General features: G+C 38.3%; 1 protein-coding gene across 2 annotated transcripts in view; it reads right to left on the bottom strand.

Moving 5' to 3' along the window:
- Positions 1-25,145, bottom strand: part of LOC149262612 (homeobox protein HOX1A-like) — a 346,567-nt gene that overhangs the window by 279,649 nt on the left and 41,773 nt on the right. The gene's annotated exons all lie outside the window — the stretch shown is intronic.

Raw genomic sequence — 25,145 nt, 5'->3', positions numbered from 1 at the left:
ACTGTCATAAAACCAGTCATTCTTCAAACAGATGCTTCAGAAACAAACCTCCTGCAAGAACAAAGATTCATCTTGGATGGATCGCTTCTTGGCAATAGGCATCAACAACCAAGAAGATATTCCAGTCACATGTCAGAACTTATTCTAGAGTATTGAACAGTCTTGCAGTTGAGCTTTCTCCATCATCTCATCTTATATCTAACAGGGGGGGTAATGATGGTCATCTACAAGCTTCAAAGCCACATCAAGCGAGCCTGAGCCACAACCTGCCATACCAGATTCAGAGTTGTAGCCAGAGACAAAGATGCCCTTGAGCATGCCTTCAGTCGGTGATACCTCTTCAAAGAATTGGGGACACTTCCTCTAGCAGAAGACTTCAGCTTCTTGCCAGTTTCGGAAGAGTTCCAAGAATTGCATTAAGCATTCCAGAGTTGTTGGTCATCCTTAAACCATCACAGGTTGAGACTTCCCTTTTTAGGTTGAGGTTCTCCCTTTTATGCGGGGTGAGACCTCCCTTTCATGGTTGAAGGTTTCCCTCTTCAAAACATTAGGAGCACTTCCTCTAGCAGAAGACTTGAGCTTCATGCCAGACCTGGAAGAGTTCCAGGAACTGTACTAAGCGTTCCTGTGTTGGTGGTCATCCTTAAACCATCGTCCTTTATACCATTTCAAAAAGCACATTCAGCCTAGTGCTGCCATGCATTTTTGCACGTTTTGTATTACAGCTCTCTTCTTGGACTCATACATAACCCTTCGGATTAAGGGGGGAATGTTGGACACCTAATCCTCTAAGGGTTGGTGTGGAAGCTGAACAGCCAAAAGGAGTCCAAGAGACCAATTGGAATATGAATCAAAGGGTCACACCATATACTATAAATGTATATCATTTGTTAATAATAAATTTACTCTCCTGTTTATCATTCATATTCTGTTGCTGCCATGTGTGTGTTTAACACAGCATGTGATGGGTATTGATTACTTACATGCTATGAACCTATGAAAGGAAGTGGTATGGGAGAGTTGGTTAATGAGAGACTCACAAAACTCCTTTCTAAGTGTGTCAAAAAAGACTTGGTGGGTAGATGGCACCCAATTACCTTTCCAATGTCTCCTATAAAAATCTAGCTATAGCAGTAGCCAAGAGTAATAGGCCGTTGGTGGCCTAGATAGTTTGCAAGGAGAAAACAAGTTTGAGTAAGGGCAAATTTATTCTCAATAATCTTATCACTCCCTTGAAAGGGCTTGATTGGGCCTGAGAAACTAGTCAAAAGGCCCTCCTAAAAATTGATTTTGATAAGCATACAATAAAGTTGAATGGGACTTCATGATGGATAAGTTGTGCTTTGGCTCTACGTGTTATCAATCAATGGTGACACTTTTCTCATAGGGTTCCACAAGGTTCAGTGTCAATGACGTGCTTTCAAAGTCTATTCTTCCGCAACAATACCTCTGTCATCTCAAAGTGATTGCAACATATACTCTATGTTACTTGTGGTGGAAAAACAAAATAAAAGGGAAAATCAGATGTATCTGATTTCACAATGGTAAGCAACTCCACAATGTTCACTTTGTAATGCCTTGACTCTAACTCTTGAATTGACATGACAAATTGTGAAGATCAGGTATTTATTTCCACAATGGTAAGCAACTCCACAATGTTCCCTTGTAATGCCTCGATTCTGACTCTTGAATTAACAAGACAAATTGTGAAAGTTGTCCAAGTAGTTATTCCTGAGGAGAAAACAAAGATGTTTCCTATTGGGCAAGAGGATATCCTACCTGAGCTGAACCATAAGTGGAAGACTGGAAGTACACAATCCCTACGAGGATCATTCGACATTTCGATATTCCCTTTGGTATGCAAGTTTATATTACTAAACAATGGATGTGTTGCTATTATTATGCAACTTGCCCTTCACTAGTAACATCACAATAATGGACAAAACCCTAACCACAGTTCACATGTAATACTCCTCATGTCTCTTCCATACTTCAAACAACATATCAAGTCCTAAAGCACATTCTCTAAATCCTCATCTCAACCAATTAAGAAGGGTGCAAGGTGTTGAAAATGTAACTAGTTTTGGTCATCATAATTGTTGTACTCATTTCAATATGTATCCTATGTAACAAACAAAAGAAGAAAAATAAATTATTATTAAAGCATGGGTTTCATGCTTCTTATTGATGGTCTTCTAGGTAAAAGCATGTTCTTCATGCTTCTAGGGTTTGTTAGGTCTTAGAATTTATTGTCAGGAGTCAAAGGAGCCCTTTCGGGCAAAATGTAATTAGAAAAAGAATTATTTTTGAGTCTCAAAAGTCCTGGAAACTCCAAAAATACAAGTTGGCCTAAAGGAGGGTATTCGACCCCTTGGAAAGGCTATATAAAGGAGCAGTTCGACCTCATTTGGGAACCACTCACTAAGAAGTTCGATCTCAAGGAAAAAGTTCGATCTATAAGCTAGGAAGCAAGAATACAAGAAGAGCTAAGGTGTAAAAGAAGAAGACTTGTTTTTGGGCTATCTCTCTCTCACACGTGTGAAAGTCTAGGGTTTCTACAACTACAAAGGAGGCCGAAATTGCAGATCTAAGTTGCAGTAGGACGAAGTGCAATCTCTTGTTGTTGGAAGGAAGAATACTCTATCTTGACCTCGTTGACCTTTGGAGGAGTTGCTTTGTTCAAGGAAGATCTCAAGAGAAAGTTGGATTAGGGTTTTTGCAGCTACTATAGGGCCGAAGTAGCAAGTCAAAGGAAGCAGTATTGAAGTTGGGAGGTCGAAGTTGCAGTTTGAAGCTAGTTGGTGCTAGATCAAGGAAGGACTTGTTGAAACAGTTGACTTGGTACTTGGAGAAGGACTTGGTCTAGGATTGGGTCTTTGTTGTCTCATTGGAAGCAGATTCTATAAGAAGAGAAGAATTTTCCGGGTTTTCCCCTTGGAGGTGTTTCGCCTTGGCTGAGAGTCTAATTTTTGTGTCCTCTGTTGTTGTTGTTTTTGTTCTTGATATTTGTTTAATGAAAAGATCTAACTAAAAAACACAAGAAGACTAACTAAGTTCACAAGCAAATATTAAGGTAAAGGAAAATTGATTTAATAAGTTGCCACTTTGAATTTTCCAACACAAGGGGCTCCCTTTGGTACCATAGGGCATTTGTACCTTACCTCAAGAACAAGACAACTTGGGCCAACATGATGTACAAGACTAAAAGTTGGCACTTGCCTACAAATGGGTGTTATAAGGAATGGAAGGGGATGCCCCTTAGCAAGTCTTAGTGCTACACCAAATTTAATAGGCTCAACATATTAGTTTGATTAATTGCCATTTCCAAACTAATGGAATTATTGTTAATGTGAAAGTATCCATGATTTCAAGGTTGGTTTTGCTCAAAAGAGCCTGTGTGATGTAGAAAAGAGTGTTTGACTCTCCTTATTCGAACTTTGAGGCACTTTGTGATGCATGAGATATAGCAGCCCAACAAATCTAGATATTTCAATGTTAGAAGGTTTAGCTTGGGCTCTCACCAAAATATGCAAGTAAAAAAGTTGGCATGGAAAGGTTTGTTTCTTTGGAAGGATTTTTGGAATCAAGACAACCATCAATGGCACATGTGGACTCTAACATGTGCTCAAAAGCTATATAGGGTAGACAAGGTTGTTTTAAAGGGCCTCTACTACATGATTCTAGGAAATTGTTTATTTAAAATGCAAATGTTTGGAGAAGGCCCAATATGGAGGGATAAAAAATGAAGTGCAAAGCTGATTTATATCTATATGACTAAGCATCCTAATGAGTTGATTAGGCACTTCTCTACCACTAGCACCCTCCTAAATAAAATATGGGGACTTGGTGATTTGATGGTGCAATGATTGACATGAAGTCAAACTATTTGTAAATCTCATGCTTCCTTCAAACATGAAGTTTGGGGGTCCTTGCTTGATCGTGGTTTGGCTATCAATACTCTTTCAAGAATATACTTCACAACTTGTCAAACCAAAGAGAGTGAGGCCCAAAACGTAGAATAAGTGGCATAAGTAATCAAAAAGAAAGTAGAACTTGACCTAAAGAGCTAAAGGGGCATAATCAACTTTGCCAAGAACAAGCAAAGCAGAATGATAATGGAAATGGTATGTGTTACCTCTTATATTTGCATGAGTGATTAATATGTGATTTTCATCACATGATAGAGTTTTAAGGGCAACTTACAAGGATGTTGATGAGGTGATGATATATACTTCCATTCTTTTACATGCAAATAGTTGATGTTGGTGAATCTTCGTACTTCATCATGATGACGTTGCATATTGCTTTAGAGATTCATGTAATGGATCATCTTGATGCATAGGTTTATCTCCACGATTATACTTGATGTCTAGATGGTAGTGGTTATATGTTCCTTATTGTTGTATCTTCATTTTGCATGCTTTATATCGATGGACCAACTTGATGATGATCCTAGTTCTGCCATTCATGGTGTGGAATGACGAGATTACGGCTCTTGTAAAGAAAAACTCTAGCACTTTGTCTATTGTATTCCAATGACGATGTTTTATGAGATAGACAACTAATCTTGTTGATCGCTCACCTCTTTGCCATGCTTTGGAGTGGCTAAGGGTTTCAAGATAGCATTTGGCGTGGTTGGTACAATCACAACTCCTAGCAAGAGCACCCTAGGTTTTTATGTCTGTCAGAGTCTTGTGATGATATTTGATAGAATAGACACTTTTTATTGTAGAGTGCCCAACTCTATAATGGATTTCCAGCACTTGGCACAACTTTCATGTGATTTTCAACTTATGGATGTCAGTGGATAACATGGCACCTTAGGTGACAGCGCCCCAAGGTTTGAAGTGCTTAATGCAGCCTTATGGTGATATGCTATGTAATAAACACGACCTTTGGAAGCACTCCACTCTTTAATGGATTTTCAGGATGCATGTTATGGCTAGATGGCCCAACCCACTCTTTGTTGCAAAGGTGTACTTCATCACTATAACGCTTAGCTTCTTGTTTCTATTTTGAGGTTAAGGTTGCACTTTATAATAGACATACACCTCACCTCCATAGAGCAATCTCTTGCTTACACACATTTCTCATTGATCATAGTTATTTTCCATTGATGTGGTTGTTGCACACATAAGGAGTTTGTTGGGGTCCTTGCTATTGTGGCCCATGGTTTATGTTGTCTATTATATGCTCGTCAACCTCCTATCTTAAGATCCACTTCATCTGACTTGATCTATGGATGATTACTACACTTTGGAGCCACATGTGCCACTTAGAGGGTTATATTGCACACTTACTGAGGTCGGTTACACCTTGGAGATTGAACTTAATGATTGGCACACTTCACTTGAACACTCCACTCTTTAAGGCATCTATTACACCCCTTTCAATGATGATGATAGGTCTCTTGAAGGAGGTCATTGCACATGTTCCTATGCCATTTATTGAGGGTGTCCACACTTATGGGACATCTATTTGATATTCTACTTTTATCTTGGGATATAGACACATGAAGCTTTATTGATACATCATTCATCACATTTCATGGGGCAACCTAATCTAAAGGTCCACACATGTGATGGAGTTGCTAACCTGGAGGATTAGTTCATAGATTCACACATGGGACACTTCTTGGAGGCCACACATGTGGATGAGGCTAGGTATTTGCACATTATTCATGGATCGATTTGGTTTTTCACAGATGGAGGTCATTTTTCCACATTCATTGCTACTAGAAGGGTGCACACATGGGTAAGGATCTATTTTGTATTTTTAGAGCCTTAACATGGTCTAACTCTCAACTAAAGAAATTGTCCAACTACTTAGCTCTATTTTGAAGACATGGTTGTAACTAATTCTATTGTTTGACTAGAGGAGTTAGTTAGTATTTTTTTTATGTAAGCTTGGTAGGACTACATCTTCATCATGTCCAACTTCTCACCCCGATCGAGGGGAGGGATAGCAGAAGATTTGAACCCAAGACTTCCAGTTCAATCAGACTTCATTTCCACGGCCATTGCCAATTGAGCTACCCGAAGTAGACGACTAGAGTTAGTTAGATGAGAGTTTCATTGTATTTGTTTTCCTCGAGTATTTTATTGTAACCTATTGGAGGAGATTGTAGATTTTTACAGAATCTATGGAAAAAACCTATTATCAGTTTTTTGGAAAACCAACGTTTCGGACTAGCTTAGTGAGTCCATCATCAGGGCAATGTGATCTGCATTTTGAGAAGAGAGCGTGAAAGTATGGAGCAATTAATAGTTAATTGAGATAAATATCTAGTGTCGGCTTAATTAAATAATATAAATTTATTATTAATTTATTTTTTTTGTTGAGATTGTAGATCTCAACACACTTCTTGCTACTTTTAGTAAGCAAGAATATTTCTAGGAAAACTAATGGATGTAGGAAAATAAATAATATCTTCTTGTAAAGAGAGTTCAAGTTGAAACCTATAAAAGGGTTTACTCTCTCCATTTGTAAGTGGGATTTAGTGTGAGTGAAAGAGCTCCAAGCTTGTGGAAAGAAAGTGTTCTATATTTTGTCTAAGCTTTGTACAATGTATGTACAATACCTTTACGTGTGGCATATTGTTCTAAGCACACCACTGGAAGAACTATTTTGTAGTTTCATGTATGCCACAGTCAATAAAGGACCATAGAAGAGCACAATTGCTACAATAGAAAGGGATAGGGTAATTAGTTTCTTCCTTATTCTTCCATCTCCCTCTCGTGTTGCTTACCTTCAAGATGAAAGCATTATGTACTTGGTCTAATTAAACCATTGCAATTGTAGATAGGCTTTAGTGGAGACCATTGATACGATTGCATTGAGAATGCAGATCTTATATAGATCCCCTCCACCATTACACTTGTGAATTTAACTAAATTGGGGTTGTTGTTGTGCACATCACCTTGGCTACCTACAACCCCCTATGTTCATTAGAACCACCCTCTAAAGTTGCATGCTTTGCCCCATAGCCCAAGCAAACTAAGGCATTGATCTTCCCTTTCCTCCACCACCCCAAAAATATAAAACACCAAAACATTTTTCATTTTTTTTGTTGCTAAGCTCTGTGTCGCTCCCACTATCAACTACACACATTAAGATTAGTTAACCATATAGAAGCCCCCCTAGGGTAGATCTTACGTAACCATAAGTGAGAAAGGCAAGGCTACTAAGGTGACAATGGGTAGCTTGCCAAATTTTCCCTTGGGGTCTCATGACTTGTGATAATGGACTTTTCCACCAAGTGAGAACCCAAGAGGTAACATTTTGGCACTATTGTAGTGGAACAAAATCCATTTCTCAAATATTTGTAGATCAGCTACATATTGTCATGGGGGTTGTGCTTTGAAGATATTTTCTCTTGTAGATCTCAAAGACTTATTACTTGTAGGGTGAAGCAAGAAAAATAGTGAAGGCAATGGAGGTTCATGTTAGCGACTCCTCCATTCTTGTATGAAGTATGAAGATATTTTGCAAAATAAATTTCATCCATGGCCAATGCAACACTATGTTCAATTTGATTTCTCAAGCATCTTAGGTTTCCACATGAGGAGCCCGATATTTGTTGGCTTGATCATATTCCAAATTTATTGGCATAGTTCAGCTAAATTACATACCATATCTTTCAAGAAAGCAATTGCAAATCTTGACGTGATTCATGAAGATATCATGATCAGAATGGTTCTACACACCTTTGATGGTAAGGTGGTGGAATGGTATGAAAGCCTTGGGGAGAAATCAATTTCTTCATTTGTAGGTTATTTGAGAAATGTTTCTCAACAGTTGGGATCCTAATCATGAAAAATTAAGTTGTGAAAGGTGTATTGAATATCTTCTAGCAACCCTACTGAAGATCAAGACCATGAGGAGCATCTCCTTCATTCTCCCATAAAGAGAAGGGTACGGTAAGTTGCGATAATCTCCGAATTTCTGATGTTGATGGCATTCTTGTTGATGATTTGAAGATAACTTTATTTGAAGAAAAACCCTTGGGTTGTAATGTTGAGTCTAGAAAGTTAGTTATCAATGCATATGATGAGAATGAGGGCCGCAAAGAGTATTCTTCTTTTCAGAATTTATCATAGTTTAGGTGTTGATTGCTATAAATTATATAGGAATCCTACCTATGACATGGATGGGCATGTTTTTAGTTAAGGAAATGACAATTTGTTGATCTATACACACCCTAACATTATAGAGAAGAATTCAGATTTCTTGCCTCTGGAATAGCCCTGTAATAACAGCGCATATACAGAAATTTTCTGCAATCAATTTCCCACCATGTTCATTTACAAATAATGCAGAAAATTTTCAGATTACTGAACAATTTTATGCAAAAAAATTCCAGCCACCAACATCATTAAATTTTGGTGTGTTTTCATGTACATATTTGGCTGGAAATGATCATTTGTAAGCTGGAAATTATATGGGACAGCAAGGTAGACAGTTAAATGTGAATTGCAGAAATTTTCTGCCTTCAGAAATGGACCCGCAAGCCATAATATGCACATAGAAAAAAATTTAGATCTGAACATGCATTTTGTATTTTGCCCTAATGCTCACTAGGAGACAGTTTTTCAGTGGAGAAGTCTAAATCTTTATCTCTTGACAAGGATAACTCTGATCTTCTAATATTTGATGTGCTTCCATATCCTTAAGAAGACTACATCAGCCCTATCCAACATTGTATAGAAGAGTTTTGAAGTGGTGCATGCCATCCTTGACATGAATTTGAAATTCCTGACTATCTTCATGATGATGCTTCAGATTTCTTATTCATTAAAATTCCAATATATTTGTATATGGAGTTTGATATCCCATTGTTTTGGTTCATAGCCAAACACAAAAGAAGCTCTTTTGATGTAAATAAAGACCTAAGGTGGCTACATTATCCCTAAAAAGTAAAATATCACCTAGATCTGGTACTCTATCATTTTCCAGTAGGTTTAAGAGGAATAAGCTCTCTAGCATGAGCATTAGGCTTCATTTCATATTTGGCATTTTTGGCTTATGCCTTTCTTTCTTGTCAAGCCAATTTTGATAAAATAAACTCTATAAACATTTTATGTGGTGTTTAGAGATGTGTTGTGGATCCATCCCACCACATGGTAGTATATCATCTGCTTGGATAATCTTCTCAACAGATACACCACAGATTCTACGGTTTGCACTCTTCTCTAAAGAGTATGTCCTCAAGTTGGAGCTAGTGTTATCCCTCATTTGCATGAGTTGTAAATTTATGATTTTCATCACATGACTGAGTTTTAAGGGATTACAGGGATGTTGATAAGGTGATGATATAAACATTCCATTTTTTTACTTGGAGATAGTTGGTGGTGTATCCTCTTCATCATGGCGATCCTGCATGTTGCTTCAGAGGTTCATGCAATGGCACATCTTGATGCATGGATTTCTATTCTTTATTATACTTGATACTTAGATGGTACTGGGGATATGCTCCTTGCTAGTGTATCTTCATATGCCATAAAATGAATCAGCTTGATGATGGTGCTAGTTCCTTGCTTCATGGTGTGATTTGATGAAATTATGCCTCTTGTGGAGCACTCTAGCTCTTTGTGTTGTATTCCAATGATAATGTTTTATGAGATAGACAACTTATCTTGTAGACAATAGGGTTTCAAGCTAACATATGGCATGGTTGGTGGCATCACACCTCCTCGAGAGGGTGCCACGCCTTCTTGTAGAGCACCCTACTCTATCATGGATTTTTTGCACTTGGCAAAGATTTCATTTAGTTTTCGACTTATGGATGGAGATGGATGACATGGCACCTTGAGTGAGAGCACCCTAGGGTTTGAAGTGTCTATTGCAGCCTTATGGTGATAAACACTTCATCTTTTGCATTATTATTCATGTTTGTAGCTCAAACAGGTACTTCCACACAGGTCTAAGTGTCTAGACATGTGGAAGTCATTTAATTACCCTTTAACCTTAACAATTACTTTAATTGAGAAAAGTGAGTTCAATCTAATGAAATGTGAAAGTTATTTGCATTAGTGAATTAGATGAATCTCAACCATTGATCTCAAGTGATGTTGAGATCTAATTTCAACCATCACTCACTTCAGAGATTAAGGTTGTGGAGCCACTAAACAACTCAAACTTATAAAAAGAATGCTAGACTAAAGGAGAAGACACATTAGTGAGCCCAAGACATAGTGAGACAGTGAGATCTCAATGATAGGGTGAAGAAAGGCATTCATCCAAATGTGCAACAACTAGAGGAAGAGAGCAAGGGGCAACAAAAGAAGGCCACAGGTGTCAGCTACAGATTGCTACCAAGAGGCTGTACAGCGCAGATATGGGCAGCAGATAGCTTGGGCTGGTCTGCAGCAGCAAGGACAATGTGATATGCATGGGCAGGAACCTGTCCAGGCATCCCATGGATTCGCACATGCACAGTCAAGCTGAGAAAATGGCCCAGATTTCCTCATGCGTGCATGGGTAGGCTGGAACAGCATGCAGGCTGTCAGAAAAAAAAGGCTCGGGCAGCAGACCATACAGCTGTAGAATTGAGGGTTGAAGTAAAATTTCTCAACTGGAATTTCCAGGTTTTGTTGTGTACGATTTTCCCTTAGTGGACTTTTATTTTCCCTATTGGAAAAGCCTTTGTAAAATGAAGAATTTATTAACGAAACAGCAGATTAGAAGGCAAATTTCATGTGTGTTTGTTCATAAAATTGGCTGTTTTTCTTCTAGTGAATTACTTTTATTTGCCGGTTAGAATCCCAGTCGTACATGTTCAGTAAGCTGAAAATTTAATGAAAATCAGCAAACCAAATTAGTAAATTCCTAGAAAATAATTTGTCATTTATTGGAGTTAGAAAATTAACAAGCGCTCCACTCTTTGATGGATTTTCAAAAAGCATTGTATGATTGGAGGGGTCAACCCAGTCTTCATCACTAATGCACTTGAACTCTTGTTTCTGTTTTGAGGTTAAGGTTGCATTTTATGATAGACATACACCTTACCTCCATAGAGCACTCCATTGCTTGCACAAATTTCTCATAGATCGAGGTTATTTTCTATTAATCATGGTTGTTGCACATGCGCAAAGGCTGTCGAGGTCCTTAATAACTTGGCCCATGGCCTATGTTGACTATTTTATGTGAATCAACCTCTTATCTTGAGATCAACTTCATATAACTTGATCTATGGTTGATTACTACACTTTGGAGCCACACATGCCACTTGGAGGGTTTCATTGTACATGTATTGAGGTTGATTACACCTTGGAGCTTGAACTTGATAATTTGCCACACTTCACTTGAGCACTCAACTCTTTAAGGCATCTATTAGTCCTGTCTACGTTGATGAGGAGTACATCTCATTGAGAAGGCCATTGCACATGTTCCTATGCCATTTGCTGGAGGTGTCCACAATTATCAATCATCTATGTGATATTCTACTTCTACCTTGGGATCATGACACATTGATACATAGAGCTTTAACGGTACTTCATTCATCACGTCTCATGTGGCAACCTAGTCTAAAGGTCCACGTGTGTGATAGAGTTGCTCATGTAAAGGATCTATTCATAGATTCACATGTAGGCCACTTCTTGGAGGCCACACATGTGGATGAGGTTGGTTAATTGTACATATATTCATGTATCAATTTGGTTTGTCCACATATGGAGGTTATTTGTACACATTCACTGCTACTAGGAGAGAACGCATGTGGATAAAGATTTATCTTGCTATTGTTGGAGCCTTTACATGGTCTCACCCTCAACTAAAGAAGGCACCCAACAACTTAGATCTATTTTGGAGATATGGTTGTAACTAACTCCATAGTTTAGCTCTATTTTCGAGATATGGTTGTAACTAACTCCAAAGTTTACTTATCTGGTGGAGTTAGCTAGGTGAAAGCTTAATTGTATTTGTCTGCCTTGAGAATTTATTGTGACCTCTTGGAAAAAAAATGTGGATCTCAAGAATTTTCTTGCTACTTTTAGTAAACAAGTTGTTGAGAGAAATATTTTATTGATATCTCTAGGAGGACTAATGTATCTAGGACAAAAATAATAATTTATTGTAAAGGGAGATAGAGTTGAAACCTATATAAGGGTGTACTCCTTCCAATTGTAAGTGTGATTTGGTGGAAGTGAAAGAACCCTAATCTTGTGGAAATAAAGTGTTATATATGTTGTCTAAGTTTTGAATAGGGTATGTACAATTTCTTTATGTGTGGCATATTGTTCACTATTGGAAGCTCTATTTTGCAAGTTTATAGATGCCAGAGTCAATCAAGGACCATTGAAGAGCATGGTTGCTAAGATGGAAATGGCTAGAGTAATTGGCTTCTTCCCTATCCTCCCATCTCCCTTTTGTGTTGCTTACCTTCAAGATGAAAACATTATGTATTTGGTCTAGATAATCCACTACATCCGTAAATAGTCTTTGGTAGGGGCCACCCATATGGCTTCCTTGAATAGTGGATCTCACATAGACCCTCTCCACCATTAAACCTGTGAATTTAGAATAAATTAGGGTTGTTGTTGTGCATGTCACCTTGGCTGACCACGAACCCCTAATATTCAATAAAACCACACTATAAAGTTGCATGCATCAACCTATAGCCCAAGTGAATTAAGGCACTAATCTTCCCTTTCATCCACCATCCCAAAAATATAACACCAAAACATTTTCCTTTTTTGTTTTTGATGCTAAGCTCTCTCTCTTGCTCCCACTATCTACTACACACGTTGAGCATAGTTAACTATAAGGAAACCCCCTAAGCTAAATCTTACCTAGCTTAAAGTGAAAAAGGAAAGGATATTGAGGTTACAATGCATAGCTTGCCTAAGTTGCCTGTGGGATCTCATGACTTGTGCTTAGGAACCTTTAAACCAAGTGAGAACTCAAGAGGAAATAGTATGTTTCACCCAACATCTAGAGGGCCATAAAAAGAGATCTCGAAATGATGCATAGCCAAATGAACATCCCATCCTCCTATTGGTCCTAGAATCAATGAAGTGTTGCTAAATAAAAAGGAAGGTAATGGAAGGGATGTTGTTGCTACTACTAGAATCAATCAAGCGAAGCATAGTGATCATCTAGCTCCTTTCTTCCAAGCAATGAGTAAAGTTTGATAACTATTGTCCTTACAACAAGATCCAATGTTCAAAGGGTCAAATCGAGCTCTCACCAAAGTGAGAACTCGAGAGGAAATAGTATGTTTCACCCGACATCTAGAGGGCCGTAAAAAGAGATCTCGAAATGTTGCATAGTGAAATGAACATCCCATGCTCCTATTGGTCCTAGAATCAATGAAGTGTTGCCAAATAAAATTGAAGGTAATGGAAGCCATGTTGTTGCTACTAATAGAATCAATCAAGCGAAGCATAGTGATCATCTAGCTCCTTTCTTCCAAGCAATGAGTAATGTTTGATAACCATTGTCCTTACAACAAGATCAAATGTTCAAGGATCAAATCGAGCTCTCACCAAAGTGTGTACTTAAAAGGTTGGCATAGGAATGTTTGCTTCTTTGGAAGGATCTGTGGAGTCCGACATCCATTAGTGACACATGGACTCCAAATCGCGCTTAAAAACTATCTGGTGTAGACAAGATTTTTTCCGAGGGCCTCCATCACATGATTCTAAGATGTTTATTTAAAATGCGTATGCATAGATAAGGCCTAGTATGGAGGGACAAGACATGGAAGAGTGTGAAGTCTATTTATATCTATAAGATGAATGACATTAATGAGCTAATTACAAACTTCTTTGACACTAGTACCCAACCAAATAAGTTATGGGGACTTGGTGATACCGTGTTGTTATGGTTGAAATGGTAGTCATTGTAATTGAAAAGCTCGTGCTTTCTTCAAACATGGAGTTTTGGGATGGCTTTTGCTTCATCACAGTTTGTTTGTCCAAAATCACTCAATAACTTACTTACAAAAATGGCATTACTAATTCAGCTTATGTGTTGTGTGGTGAGGCTGAAACAATTCACCTTGTTTTTTGGAGGTGCCAAAATGCTAGAGTTTTTGGGACATAAATTCAGGTTGATTTCACTTGCTTTTTGTAGCCTATTAAGGGATACATGAATGGTTAGGGATTGCTACCAATTGCTTTGGCACATTGTTTTATTGACTCCAATTGGTGTTTGATGGAAACATCAATGAAAGGCTACTCTTAATGAGAATCCTCACCTCCTACTTTAGGAGAATCACGGAGATTTAAGCAAGAGTTGGCAATGCTCTTGAGGGTTAACCTTGATGCACATTGTCATGATGTTAAGTCCCTCCATAGGGGGACCTGGACCCATTTGCTAGACCTTATAGCTTAGGTATATGAAGATTTGTTGGGAAATCAGAACTAGAAACCCTAGTACCACAAATGTTAAGATTACCAAATAATAAGGGGATCAAACGAAATCATACAGCTAACCCAAAAAACTACAAATAAAAGACAAAAAGCAATGACTAAAAACAATGCACAAGAGTTGTCCACTGATGTGCTACAAGGAGAAAAGTCACTTGCACAAGTGAGCAAAACTGCCAAGGAACAACAATGTGACAATGATTATAAATGAATATTTGCACATGAATCTTGAGTGTTTATTTATCCACAATTCAAGAGGTAGAGTGCCCTCCCAAAGAGGGGTTATAGGCCCACATATGAGTTGACTAGGTTGACCTTAACCATAACAATGTATTAGAATAAATGAGCATAAGTTTCCCTTTGCCACGTACATTAATGATACAAAATGGGTCCATTGTAGCCACATGTTAGAATAACACCATTCTCAATACCCTCACTATGTTAAGCAAGGAACATAGGAGAATGATGAAATACAAATGTGAGTGAGTTTATGGATACCCAACACAATAGAGTTGAGTATGTGCAAAATATAAAAAGGAGTGGGTTTATGGATACCCAACTCATAGAGTAAATTGTGGTCAATATACAAAAGGGAGTGGGTGCATCGATAACCATCTCAAGTATAAGTTAGCCTTGACCAAGATACACAAGTGAGTTTATAGATACCCAACACAAATAAGTTCAACCCTATTCACAACATCCCCCTTTAATATGAACATCCCCTAGTGAAGGTGAACTCTCACAAAGGTATAGAAAAAGGATCCATTGAAACATGTTGGCAAGATGAAAGTATAAAAAATGATAGTAAATGCCCTTTAGTCTAAAGTAGTCAAACACAGTACAACCAAATTGAACCAACACCACAATGTATAAAAAATATATTCACTAAAACATGTTGAGACTTATCCATGGAAGAATATATGTAACGTGACACTACCTAGAAGAAAAAACCACCACTAGACTTGAAAGCACACATCTAACTATTTGGAAAAGCAACGTCATTGGGGTCTCTCGAAAGTAGCGTTGGCTCCCTATGTCCTCACTAATATGAAACCAAAAGTGAGGATGCTATTGGTTTGTCTACCACCAATGCTAACAGACAAGAGCATGGTAAAATAGAAAGTGTTGATCTTAGTGAATAATAGACTAAATGATGGCTATAGAATATGGGAATCAAGTCCAAGGGCCAAAGTCATGTAAAAATTCAAGCATCTCTAGTCGGGATATCAAAAAAAGATAGAGAGAGTCCATGACTCCTTGAACAGAGAATGAAACTACCCTTGGAGGTCATAGTAAATGGGTTAGCAAGAGATAAAATATTCCTCAAGCATCTCTTGTCAGGATATCAAAAAGAGCTAGAGAGAGTCCATGACTCCTTGAACAGATAAAGAAACCACCCTTGGAGGTCATAGTAAATGGGTTAGCAAGAGACAAAATGTTGCTCTTGACCTCCCAAATATGGCACAACTAATAAATCTTGACCAACCAATTGAGCTAGTTTCCAACCTCCACATGAAGACAATGTGAACCCACTTTGAACTATCCTAGAGGAATAGAAAGTGCATGCATCCATTGATGATGCATGTACAAAGGTCAAAATATGAGGTCATCCCTCAACTGCATTAAATGCTCCACATAAAGGGCCATCATTGAACATAACTCACCCAATGGGTCTATCCAAATTCCATGTAACCTATATATACTCCCTATAAATGTCATCTAAATTCATCTTGTTCAACTCATGCCTAATAGGTAAGAGTTAAAGTTTACCTAGCAATGTAAGCTTAGAGTTGCTACTAATACAATTCTATTGATGAAATATAAGTCAATGTAGTACCTCTTGATGTCTACAATGTAATTTTTGGTAGTCTTGTCATGTATATGAGGGATGTCATCTTCGTGAGAAGGGTATACTTATACCGCTTGATCAAGCAATCTTTTATCATAAATGAACATAAGGGGGTCTAAAATTTCTCAAGTGTGAGCCCGTCAAGCCAAGAGATTGATCGATTCAAGCAAGAAGCATGTACTATGTACCTCTCTTCTAGAGATAAAACCAAAAAGGCATCAACTAAGCAGGTGTGAACACATCCTTAGAAAGATGTATGAAAGAAAAAAGCATCAATAGGAAGAACAATTATAGGCATGTAAAAAAGTGTTCCAAAATCCAAACGGTTTGACATCTAAGAGGGAAGTGGAACACAAGATACAATTATAGCTAGAGTCTCCTTTAGCAAACATACGATTGTACAAATAGTCCATACTAATTCAAACAAGGTGAAGAAGTAATTGCAATGAGTGTTGGAGCAAGCAGTCATGAAACCAAGTACCTCACCATGTGGTTCCCCTACCAACTTAGCACCAAAAATGGATGGAACTTGAAGAATGTGCATTAACTACAAAGCATTGAACAAGGTCTCTGAAGAATCAATGCCCTTTGCCCAAGATCAGTGACTTGTTATAATGGTTGCAACATCCAATGTACTCCAAGCTATATTTAAAATTTGGATATAATCAAGTCCACATCAAGGAATAAGACACTTGGAAGACCGCATTCAAACCTAAGCAAGGTTTACACAAGTGGTTATTGGTTAATAATCCCTTTTGGTTTGAACATGCACCAACTACTTTTGCGGGTCAGTAAACGATGTGTTGTGGCCATTCTTATACTCATTTGTCATAAGTATATTTAGACAACATTTTGATCTTTAATTCTACATGGGAGTAGAATGCTGCAAATTTGAAGTAGGTGTAGGAAACACTTTCAAAACATTATTTGCTAGCAAACATAAAGAAGTGTGAGTTTGCAAGACAATCCTTGGTGTACTTATGGCATGTCAATAGTGGAGGTGAGTTCAAGATTGATCCTACAAAGGTAGAGGTCATCCCTAAAATGGCTCGTCCTACTAATGTTACAAAAAGTTGGGAGTTTTGTGGGCTCTACCCGATATTTAAGAAAGTTCATAGCATCATTGTTAATGATAGTAACACCACTCCATGGCATAATAAGAGGTAAGAATTTTTAATGCAATAAGAATCAATAGAATGCATTTGAATAATTAAAGCAAAAAATTATTCATGCCCCAATCTAAGCACTACCAAACTTAGAGAGGTCATTTGATGTGGAAATTGATGTTGGTGAGTATGTTATACGTGCAACACTACAAGGGAAGAGATCCACCTACTATCATTTGAAGTTGTTCTAGGGAGCACATTAAATTGCCCTACAGATGACAAGGATATATGTTCCTTAGTGTAGGCAAGGATATATGTTCCATACTAATCATTGTTAGTTTTTCTCAAGTTTTATGTTGTTATAATTATTTAAAACAATTTCATTCACCCTAGTAATAGTTAAGCAATTATAGATAGAACAGTAAACAGTAATGCATAATAAAAGATAGCCAAGCACAAGGAGACACAGAGATTTTTGGTCAAATACCAGGGCAAAACCCCACAAGGGGGGAAACCCAAATCAATTCTTCTTCTTCTTAGATATTCAATTAATGTTCAGCTGAGATACATAATCCAGTATTACATCCATAAACTAGCCAAAGTCAAACCTTTGACTACCAAGACAACCAAGTAAAATGAGAGTGAGAAAGTCAATCCTAGTCAATACATATGCCTGCAACAATATGGCTAAATTTCGGCCCATGGAAGCTTTGAAATAGGAGGGCCAAAATTTGATCAACCTTAGTCAAATAGTCACCTACAATTTTCGATCAAAGGGGTAGAGTTGACCTACAGTCAACCTGTAGTCAACATCCAAGAACAGAATAGAAACTCAAACCACCAAGAGTCAACAAACCTCAATCAAACTCAACCTTCAAATCAGTCAAAGTCTCAATCAACAAATCCTGAAACCTTCGATCAAAATGCCATAGCCAAACCCTTTGGTCAACTTAGGTCAACGAGCTAGAATTAGGGTAGAACTTTGGCCAAACCAAGTTAATGATCATTTGCAATTTTTTGGCCTCCTTCAACAATCAGAAACTCAGTCAAAACATAACCAAACCATCCAAGTCAACGGAAGTCAAACAAAGAGAAGTTAGGTTGTTCAACGCAAAGAAAAGATGCTCCTTCGCACGTGTGAGATACTCCTGCAATTTCAAATACTCTGCCTCGGTTGTACTAAGAGCGACAGATCTCTGCTTCTTGATCATCCAAGAAATCATGGTAGATCCCAAGCTAAAGCAACACCCTAATGTGCTCTTCCTGTCAGTAACACTCCCAACCCAATCTGCATTTGTATATCCATGCAGTCTCAAATCATCACCGGAGGCATATCTCAGTCTATGATTGATCGTCCAATGTAGATATCTCAACACATGTTTTGCGGCCACCTAGTGAACATGCAAAGGTTCCACCATGAACTAGTTCAAGGTGTTAATAGCAAAACATATATCTAGTCTATCGTTGACCAGAAACATCAAAGCCCCAATCAGCTATCGGTACATAGAAGGATATGCTAGATCTGGTCCCACAACTTCACCACATAACTTCTTGAAGTTTGCCTCCATCGGTGTGGCCATGGATTTGCAATCCACCATCCCAAATCTCTCCAAGAGTTTGAAAACATATTTTCCTTGGCTGAGGAAAATCTCTCCAAGTTTCTGCCACACCTCTAAGCCCAAGAAATAGTGCATCAACCCAAGATCTTTCATCTCAAATTCGGAGGCAAGCTCCCTCTTACACTGGATGATCAAAGGCTCTGCTCCTGTCATGAACAAGTCATCAACATATAAAACCAAAATCAAAGGCATACCTTGGACAACCTTGAAGTAGAGTTAGGATCGGCATTATGTCTACTGAATCCAAACTTCATCAAGTATCCATCGATCCGAGCATACCAAACCCTAGGGGCTTGCTTCAATCCATAGAGGGATTTTTTCAATCTGCAAACATGGGTTTCCTTGTCATGTTCCTCAAAGCCCTGCAGTTGCTCCAAGTACACTTCTTCCTTGAGTATGCCATGAAGAAAAGTTGTCTTCACATCCATCTGATGAAGACTCCAACCCTGATTAGCAGCAAGAGCAATAATAGATCGGATGGTAGTGTATCTGGCAACAGGAGCAAATATCTCATCAGAATCTTCTCACACTTTCTGGAAGCATCCTCTAGCCATGAACCTCGCTTTGAACTTTTCAATGCTACCATCAGTTGCATGTTTGATTTTGTATATCCACTTGGAAGTCACTACAGAGTCCAAAATTCCCCTCAAGTCTCGAAACAATCTCCCATCATTTTTCATGATGTACTGACATTCCTCTGTCATGGCATCTCTCCAAACTTGTTCCTTCACTGCTTCTTCATAACTGGCAGGTTCAGATTATATGATGTTGCTCATCAATGCAGCATATCCCTGATATCTGCAAGGATTCTTGCTTTCTCTAAAGGTGCCTCTAGGGATTGAGTGTCTCTCTACGTCTTGTAATGTATCACGAATCCATAAAGGTCTCTTCCTAGAAGAAGAGGGATCACAATGAGGGGGATCTAAAGGATCCAAAGGTGCCACATAGCCTCATCTAGAATATCAGGCACTGGCATGGATGGCTCTGCATCTACATCCATAGTATCGTCTCTTCTTTTAGTGTTGGAAGGGACAGAAGAGTCCCTTGCTTTTACCCTTGCTTTTCCAAGGGTAGCATCTTCGTCAAAGGTCACATCCCAGTTAAACTCAATGTTCCTCTGTTACCTCTGTCCTAGCACATATATCCTGTAAGATTTAGAATTTTCACAATAACCAACAAACATACCTTTCTTTCATGAATCATCTAGCTTGGACCTCTTCTCCTTTGGTACATGAAAGTAGATAGGGCAGCAAAATATTCTCAAGTGTCCAACTTCCGATTTCACACCAGTAAATACTTCCCCAGGAGTCTTATCCCCCAAGGCTTGATTGAGGGCTTCTATTTTGGACATATATTGCGGTATTTGTTGCTTCTCCCCACAGAAACATAATAAGTTTTTGATCATTTTTTATCATGAAACATGGCTTTGGCTGCTTCCAAGATGGTCCTATTCTTCATCTCAGCAACTCCCCTTTGTTGAGAGCTGTATGGAACAATCACCTCCCTCTTAATCCCAGCATCTCTGCAAAAGTCTTTGAAATCATTTAAGGTGTATTCACCTCCATTATTTGTCCTTGAGACCTTGATCTTCTTTCCAGTTTGATTTTCCACTAGAGCTTTGAAGTCCCTAAACATGTTGAAAACCTGATCCTTGGCCTTCAAGAAGAAGATCCAAGTTTTACAGGAGAAGTCATCAACAAAGATCACATAGTATAGATATCCTCCAAGATATGTCACCAACATGGGCCCACAAAGGTCAAAATGAATGAGTTGAAGAATCTCATTAGATCTACTGCTACTAGAAGAGAATGGTCCCTTGACATTTTTTCCACTAGCACATCCCTAACATACACCTTCATGATCTAACTGAATCTTGGGAATTCCTGAAACCATCTTGCTCAAGTCAGGCAAAGCCCTGTAATGAAGGTGAGCAAATCTCCAGTGCCAAAGCTCACACTGATTAGTGTTATCATGGACCATTGCTTGGATTTGTCTTCCACAAGTTTTGTATAGGCCTTCAATTCTAACCCCAAGAGTGAAGATTGCCTTTAAACTAGACTTCCTTGGCCAAGCAAGGACGTTTCCATCAATGAATGCAACCCTAAACCCTTTTTCTTCCATGGTTGAAATGGAGACAAGAATCTTCTTCAAGCCTAGCACATATAACACATCGTGCAAATGAAGGGTTTCACCAGAATCCAAACAAAAAGGAACAAACCTAATTCCTTTGACAAAATGAGTAGAAGTATCACCAAGTATAATTTTCAAATTTGTCTCCCTCTCCACCAAATTTGAGAGGATTTCACGATACCCAGTCAAATGTTTAGATCCCCCACTATCCACCAGCCAGCTATCAATGATATCTGAAGATGTGCTTGAAAGAGCAGAGTAGAGAAAATATTCAAATTGTGTATTAGCAACATTGTTAGCGTGCCTTGTGTTCTTGGACCTCTTTTGAGGGCGTTGAGTTTTTTCAACACTTGCATGGGTAGCATGACCTCTTCCTCTCCTCCTATTGTTAAAGTTGTTGTTGTTACGATTGTTGTTGTTGTTAGGCTTTTGAGCACTTCTTCTATCAAGACAATCTCGGGCTATGTGGCCAAATTTTTCACATCTGTAACATTGGACTTTGGACAATTTCCTTTTATTATTGTTGAATGTTGGAGTTGGCTTCTTTGGCTTCCATTTGGAAGGCCTTCCTTTCCCTTTCCCTTTTGGCATTTGCTACAAAGGCTATAGGTTCTCCTTCTTGTCTTTGAATTCTTCCTCTAGAAATAAGCATGAATTCTTCTGAGTGCAATTGCCCAAAAGTTCATCAAATGAAGGGAGTTCCTTTCTTCTACAAATGCTTGTAATGAATGTTTCCAAAGACATGGGAAATCCACCAAGGGTCATTTGCACCAACTCTTTATCAAGTATGATTTCTCCAATGGAAAGAAGTTGATCTCTTATTTGAGAGATTCTCATGAAGTAGGTTGTTATAGATTCTATCTTAGACATCTTGATGTCATGGAGTTTACTCTTCAAGGCAATGATGTGGCTAAGATTGTTGACCTCATACATCCCAATCAGTTTGTCATACATCTCCTTTGACTTCTTTAGCCTGGACACATAGGTGATAAGATGGTCTATAAGAGAGTCAATGATGATCTTCTTAGCCTTGATCTCACCCTTCTTGTACTTGGATTTGACATTGGCATTGGCATTCTCAAGAGGTTTAGCTACCTTGCCTTCCACATACTCCATCACATCATTCTCTTCAAGGGTAAGATCCAACCTAGCCCTCCATGCTGCAAAGTTGGAGGCAACATTCAGCTTCTCTTCAATCTTTATGTAGGAGGATGTCATCTTGTCCAAGAGAGTTCGTCACCAATCAGCACGATAAGTGTCTCAAGGGGGTGTCCTCTGGTCTCCAATGGTTGATCTTCACCTCAGCTTTGATCCTATGTTAATTTTTCTCAAGTTCTATGTCATTACAATTACTTAAAACAATTCCATTCAGCAATTATAGATAGAACAATAAACAGTAATGCACAATAGAAGATAGCCAAGCACAAGGAGATATAGATTTTTGGTCAAAGACCAAGGCAAAACCCCATAAGGGGGAAAACCCGAATCAATTCTTCTTCTTCTTAGATATTCAATCAATGTTCAACTGAGATACATAATCCAGTAGTGCATCCATAAACCAGTGAAAGTCAAACCTTTGACAAGACAACCAAGTCAAATGAGAGAGAAAATCAATCTTGGTCAACACATATCCCTGCAACAATAGGGTTAAATTTCAGCCTATGGAATCTCTAAAATAAGAGGGCAAAAATTCAATCAACCTCAATCAAATAGTCACCTGCAACTTTCAGTCAGAGGGGCAAAGTTGACCTAAGATCAACATCCAAGAAAAGAACAAAAACTCGGACCACCAAGAATCAACAAACCTCAGTCAAACTCAACCTTCAAATCAGTCAAAGTCTCGGTCAAAATATTTTGAAATCTTCAGTCAAACCCTTCGGTCAACTCAGGTCAACAAGCCAAAATTATAGCAAACCTTCAGTCAGAACCAAGTCAATGGTCATCTACAATTTTCTGACCTCCTTCAATAGTCAAAAACATTGTCAAAACATAACCAAACCATCCAAGTCAACATAAGTCAAACAGAGAGAAGATAGGATGGTCAACGTAGAGAAAATATGCTCCTTTGACTCCTTCGCACGTGTTAGATACCCCTGCAATTTCAGACCGAATTGATGTGATGTGATGGTGTTCAAATGAGGGTCAACAATGCCCTATTTATATGTGGCTTACGAGGTGTCTTTTCACATTGTGGGGCCGACTTGAACATCTTAGGGTCGACTTGGTCAATGTAAAAATTATGACTTTTATTCATGATTTGCCAATGGAAATTCTAACCAAAGTTGCCATTTTCAACAATCACTAACCTCTACAATACGTGCAAAATCTGAGTAACATCTAACAAGCAAGACACTTTCAATGGATGGAATTTCTACAATAGTTTCATCTAGTAATTAAATATAAGAAGTGCATTGCCAATAAGTTGGTTGATCTCTTATAAAGACCATCAGCACCAAAAATCACAGCTCTAAGAGCCATTATTCAAATGGACCCATTCACTCATGAGTCATGAAACATACAAAGTGAAGTATGTGAAAGACAAGGACATTCAGGGAGTGTATTAATAGCGACAAGGCCAATATGAGCAAAACAAACATTGGTAACCATCTCCAAAATGAATTACTCTACAAGAAGGGTGAGCTTTGTCTAGCAAAGGAAAAAAAAGTACAATTCATTTGGGAGCCTCACACCTCTAAGGTTGTTGGGCATCTTGGTGTCGAAAAGAATGCAGTTGGCTTAAAAAGGCATGTTTAGTGACCCAAAAGGTGAGAATTGTCTAGGTTTCTCCAAGGTTTATATTATGTTGCACCAATCTGCCCAAAAACTAAAATCATGGATCATACCATGTACTTCCAAATCTTAGGCCACTGGGAAGCAAATTCATGGACTTTGTTAAGGGTTTGTCAATTGCAAGAAAAGGGCATGACTATCTATATGCAGTAGTTGACAGGTTGAGTAAGATGTGCATCACAATAGCATGTAAATAGTTAAAAGACAATTAACAGATAAGAATCCACAAGCTCATTCTTTGGAAGGTCTGGGTCCACTTTGAAATTCCAAGGAACATTATTTATGATAGAGATACTAGATTTCTCAATGCATTTTTGAAGTCATTATGGGAAAAATTGGATGTTGAATTGAACATATCCACCAACATACACCCATAGACTAGTGGGCAAACAAAGGTGATATATAGGACTTTGATTTAGCTAAGAGGATATAATCGAAAACATCTAAGGATCTGGGATGTAGATTTTATTTAAATACAGCATTCCTATAATAAGGTTGTCCACACTTCAACTAGGAAGTCCCTTCTGAAATTTGTTTTGGGTATTTCCCGCCATCACCATTGGATATTATGTATGGGTAGCCTAAAGCAAGGGCGTCAAATTCAAGTGATCCATTGAAGGCAAAAAGGTTCATGGATTTGAATAGGGGATACACCTACAAGTTCGTAGGAGGCTAAGGAAATCCTAGGAGAAGAACAAGACAAGCATGACCAAAACAAAGTTGGGATACACCTACAAGTTCATGGGAAGCTAAAGAAATCTTAGGAGAAGTACAAGACAAGCATGACCAAAACAAATTTGAAAATACCTACCAATTCGAAGATAGAGTTTGATTGCACCTTAATAAGGAAATGTTACAAGGAACAACAAAGAAAATTAGGACCCTCAGATATGGACCTTTTAAGGTATTGGATAAGGTAGGCAACAATGCTTATGAACTGTCTTTCACCTTATATGCACATTTACTCAAGATTAAATGTAGAGAGATTGAAACTCGATGAGATATACATGCTCGATCAGCATGACAAGGGCCAAGTTTTACCTTCCATAGAAGATTTGGCATCATATCCACAAGCAAGATATTAACAGGGCAAGTTATTCGAGAAAGGAAGATTAGAATGATCAAGAAAGGTTAAAAGAACTTTAGTGAGTAGGATTGTAAGGTAAAAGACCAACCAGAGCCAAATGGTACTCCAAGGACAAGGTTGAGGAATTACTTCCTCATCCTCTTCAAGACTAAAGCTTTTGGAGACCAAAAGCCTCTCAAAATGGGAGGGATGGTC

The sequence above is a fragment of the Pinus tabuliformis genome, chromosome 6 (genome assembly GCF_031772625.1).
Source record: "Pinus tabuliformis cultivar Carrire ecotype Pingquan chromosome 6, CPIR1, whole genome shotgun sequence".
NCBI lineage: Eukaryota > Viridiplantae > Streptophyta > Pinopsida > Pinales > Pinaceae > Pinus > Pinus tabuliformis.
Note: the sequence above shows the minus strand (reverse complement) of the source record. Positions and strands in the feature narration are given on the sequence as shown.